Raw genomic sequence first — 5,103 nt, forward strand, 5'->3', positions numbered from 1 at the left:
GATGCAAAAATTCTCAGCAAATAATCTGGCACAATATAAAAATTATATGCCATGACCAAGTGGGATTTATCCCAGGAATGCAAGGTTGGTTTGACATGTAAAAATCAATCAAAATAATATATTGATAAAATAAAGGATAAAATTACATAATCATCTAATTAAATGCAGGAAAGCATTTGAAAAATCCAACAACCATTACAATAAAAACAAGCTAGACAGAATGGAATTTCCTCTACTTGATAAAGGGCATCTATAAAAAACCCACAGTTAGCATCATATTTAATGATGCAGTTGAAAGCTTTTACCCTAAAATCAGGAACAAGACAAAGATGTTTGCCTTTGCCACTTATATTCAACATTGTACTGAAAGTTCTAGCCAGAGCAATTAGATAAGAAAAAAGAAATAAAAGACATACAGATGGTAGAGGAATAAGTAAAACCATCTATTTGCAAATAATATGATCTCATATGTAGAAAATACTAAGGAATCCAAACACACAAAAAAACCTATTAGAACATACACTCAGTAATGTTGCAGGATATGAGATAAATATACAAAAATCAGTTGTATTTCTATACACCAGCAATAAATCTGAAAATAAAATTAAGAAAATAATTTCAGGGGCACCTGGGTGGCTCAGTTGGTTAAGTGACTCTTGATTTCAGCTCAACTCATGATCTCACAGTTGTGAGATCAAGCCTGGTGTCAGGCTCCACACCCTAATTGAGATTCTCTTGAAAGAAAGAAAGAAGGAAGGAAGGAAAGAAAGAGAGAGAGAGAGAGAAAGAAAACAAAAGAATTTTATTTACAATAGAATAAAAAACAATAAAATACTTAGAAATAAATTAACCAAAGAAGTGCAAGACTTGTGCACTGGAAACTACAAAATACTGCTGAAAGAAATTAAAGAAGACCTGAATAAATAGCAAGATATTCATGGACTGGAATCCGTACGTTAAATGGCCAATAAGCACATGAAAAGATGTGCAATATCATTAACCGTTATTGAAATAAAAATCAAAACTACAATGAAATACAACTTTACAACACTAGGATAGCTCTAAAGGAAAATGACAAATATTGGTGAAAATATGGAAAAATTAGAATCCTCCTACACTGCTAGTTGGAATGTAAATTGGTACAGCCACAATGCAGAACAGGTTGGCTGTCCCGAAAAAAGTTAAACTTAGAGTTACCATGTAGCTTTGCAATTAAATCTACTCCTAGTTATATACCCAAAAGAACCGAAAACAAGTTCTCAACTAAATAGTGTACACAAATGTTCATAGCATCATTCATAATAGTCAATCAGTGGAAACAACCCAAATGTTCATCAACTGATGAAAGAATAAACAAAATATGGTATATCCAAATAATGAATTGTTATTTGGCAATAAAAAGGAATGAAGTATAGGTACATGCTACAATGTGGTTGAACCTTGAAAACATTATGCTAAGTGGAATAAAAAATCCAGAAACAAAAGGCTACATATTGTATGATTCCATTTATATGGAATGTCCAGAATAGAAAAATCCACAGAAACAGAAAGTAGATTAGTGGTTGCCAGGGAATGGAAGGGGGGCGGAGAGACAGAATGGGAAGTGACTGCTAACAAGTACAGGGTTTTCTTTGGGGTTGATGAAATTGTTCTGGAATTAGTGGTGATGTTTGCACAACTTCAGGAATCTAATAATCATGTACCTGATTTTGACTGATTCTATTTTGACAAGTTCCTGAGTGTGAATGTGGTAGGTGGCTTCTAAATTGGCTCCCAATGATCCCCAGTTCCCAGTATGCACACTCTTGTGTAATCCCCTCCTCTTCTGTGTGGGATGGACAAAGTGCCTTGTTTTTAACAGAGTATGGCAAATGTGATGGGGGTGTCACTTCTGAAATATGGCTATGAAGGATTGTGACTTCCATCTTGCACACACTTGTTCTCTTTCTGCCTCATCTTGTTCATTCTGGGGAAGCCAACTGCCATGTTGTGAGGTGCTGTGAGGCCCATGAGCCAAGAAACTGAGGGGGATTCCCACCAGCCAGTGAGGATCTGAGGTGCTTGGGCTAACAACCCAAGAGGAGCAAATCCTTCCAGTGCTCACATGACTGAGCTTGGAAGAAATCCTGCCTCAGTCCAGCCATGAAAAGACTACACCTGGCCAACACGTTAACTGTAGCCAGAGACCCCTAGTCAGAGGCCTAAGCTAAGCCATACCTGGATTTATGTTCCAGAAACTACGAGATGATAAATTTTGGTATTTTAAGCCACTAGGTTTTGGAGTAATTTATTATGCAACAGAAGATAATTAGTATACTCAAGATGATCAGTCTCACAGCTTACTTTAGTATTTGATAAATATATAGGTAACAAATATATATCTACATTTAAATATAGAGATAGATAGGATAGAGTGTTAGAAAAAATTTTCATTTTAACATCTTGTTTATTCTCTGCATTTAAATATCCCTTTATGAGGGATTGGGTGCGTACATGTCTTTATGCTCATCCAATGGAATTCTCTGCAACTCTAAATGAATATATTGCTGCTGATGATGATGTAGTAGTAGTTGTAGTAGTAAATATTTATATGATGATAAATATTCACTAATCTCTTAGGGTAGTAATTATTAATTATATTAATCTCTAATTATATTAGAATTATAACCTATTACATTTTTCAGACGAGAATACTGAGTTTTAGAAACGTTATATAATTTCCCTAAGGTCATCCCATAGTAAATGTTGGTCAGGTGTTTGACAACCAAACTTCACCCAAGAACAGCTTTCTCAGGGTGCCTGACTGGCTCAGTTGGTGAAACATGCTACTCTTGATCTCAGGGCTATGGGTTCAAGCCCCACATTGGGTGTAGAGTTTACTTAAAAACATAAAATCCTTGGGAGGGAGGGGAGGATGGGTGATGGGTATTGAGGAGGGCACCTGTTGGGATGAGCACTGGGTGTTGTATGGAAACCAATTTGACAATAAATTTCATATTTATTAATTTTTTTTCAACGTTTTTTATTTATTTTTGGGACAGAGAGAGACAGAGCATGAACGGGGGAGGGGCAGAGAGAGAGGGAGACACAGAATCGGAAACAGGCTCCAGGCTCCAAGCCATCAGCCCAGAGCCCGATGCGGGGCTCGAACTCACGGACCGCGAGATCGTGACCTGGCTGAAGTCGGACGCTTAACCGACTGCACCACCCAGGCGCCCCAATAAATTTCATATTTAAAAAAAAAAACAGGACACTTCTGGGACAAGGATAAAAGATTGGAAGCAAGGAAACTACTAGTTCATTTATTAAGCAAATATTTATTTAAAACCTAAAAAGAAAAAAAAAAAACATAAAATCTTGGGACACCTGGGTGGCTCAGTCAGTTAAGCATCTAACTTTGGCTCAGGTCATGATCTCACAGTCCGTGAGTTCAAGCCTTGCGTCGGCTCTGTGCTGATAGCTCAGAGCCTGGAGCCTGTTTCAGATTCTGTGTCTCCCTCTCTCTGATCCTCCCCTGTTCATGCTCTTTCTCTGTCTCAAAAATAAATAAATATTTAAAAAAAATTTTTTTAAACATAAAATCTTAAAAAAAAATAAAAAAGAACAGCTTTACCTCCCTCGTTGTCCCCCTGAGCTCTATAGACCCTTGGGTCCTGGTATACATAACCCAAGAAAGGGGAAGGGAGCCATGAGCACTTGGACTTGCTCATTCTCTCATTTCTCATGAGCAACTAAGAACCAGAACTTGATTTTATCTAGAAATAGAAGTGAATGTGACATTTATGGCCTCTTGAATTTTAGAAGCAATCTGTATACTTGTTACATGTATACCATTATAGATATCTTCGTTATCCAAACTTTTGGTATCAAGCTTAAGAGTCAAAGTCGTATGATTTTTTTTTTTACATCTGAATTTTATGGTTCAGTTTTTTAAAGTAATATCTACACCCAACATGGGGCTCGAACTCATGACCCTGAGATCAAGAGTTGCATACTCTACTGACTGAGCCACCCGGGCTCCCCAAATAAAGTCAGATAACTCTAAAAAGTTAGATAAACCCTTTGTTATATAAACTCTTGCTATTGACTGTCTTCAACTCAAGAACCAAATTCATTTGGAATATGTGCTATCTCTCCTGACTCAAGCTTCGTATTTGACTTTCATTATCCAAATCAGGAAGCAAGTAGATTTGGATGGTGAGAGACAGTTTCACATGCACAGAAAATACACCAAATTTTGGTTTGGCTCTCACTGGTTATCTCTATTGCTAATTTACTTTTCAAATAAATTGGTGTAATGTTTTTATTTTTATGAGCGTGTTTACATAACTCATTTTTATAAAATACACCAGTTGGTGAAAAGTCCTTGTCTCTATCACGGGAACGATAACCCAGATTCCCCAAGGCAGCCTTCCCCAAATATTTGGAAACTGATGCCCTCAGAGAGAGGAGCAATAGACCTGTCCCCCTGCTTCCACTTACAGATCTAGGCTCCAGTAGGTCTTTCCTTAGCGTCACCTCTAGTTAGCTGGGCTAGATGCCTCTGAGTTGAAGAGGCAACCACTCACATACACTTTGAACTTTTTAGATTTTACTCTGAAGCCAACAATTCGCTCCTCAGACCCTTGGTGACCCAGGGTCCATTGCTGGGTGTTTTGGGGGGTGGTGTGGAGGGCCTCTCCAACATATTGCTTTGGGGCTCAGCGTTACTGGTTCTTTTTCCTTTAACTCTGGAGCTAGTGCTTAGATGGTTAGAACACTGTGCTAATGAGGCACTGGTCCTGCCGTGGGGACTCGTTTGCCAGCCTCTGATCCCTTGCCAAAGACCTTGGCTGGCTGCCTGGCAGCAACTGTTGATCACCAGAGAGACCAAGAGAGCAGCTGGAATGGACCGGGGCCACTTCAGAGCTCTTGGAGAAGGCTGTACACCCCTGCAGGTAGCAGGCCAACATGTCCATAACCCTCCAAAGCACCTCTTCCAAGGCCAGAGACACCATTTTAATAAAAGGAAAAACAATCTGTTGGTTTTTACACTTTGCTGTAAATTTTTGCTCGTAGCAATCTGTTTGTTGTGACAGTTACCACTGGGATTTTTCTCCCCTC

Source organism: Panthera uncia, unplaced genomic scaffold, assembly GCF_023721935.1.
Source record: "Panthera uncia isolate 11264 unplaced genomic scaffold, Puncia_PCG_1.0 HiC_scaffold_1273, whole genome shotgun sequence".
NCBI classification, from domain to species: Eukaryota; Metazoa; Chordata; class Mammalia; order Carnivora; family Felidae; genus Panthera; species Panthera uncia.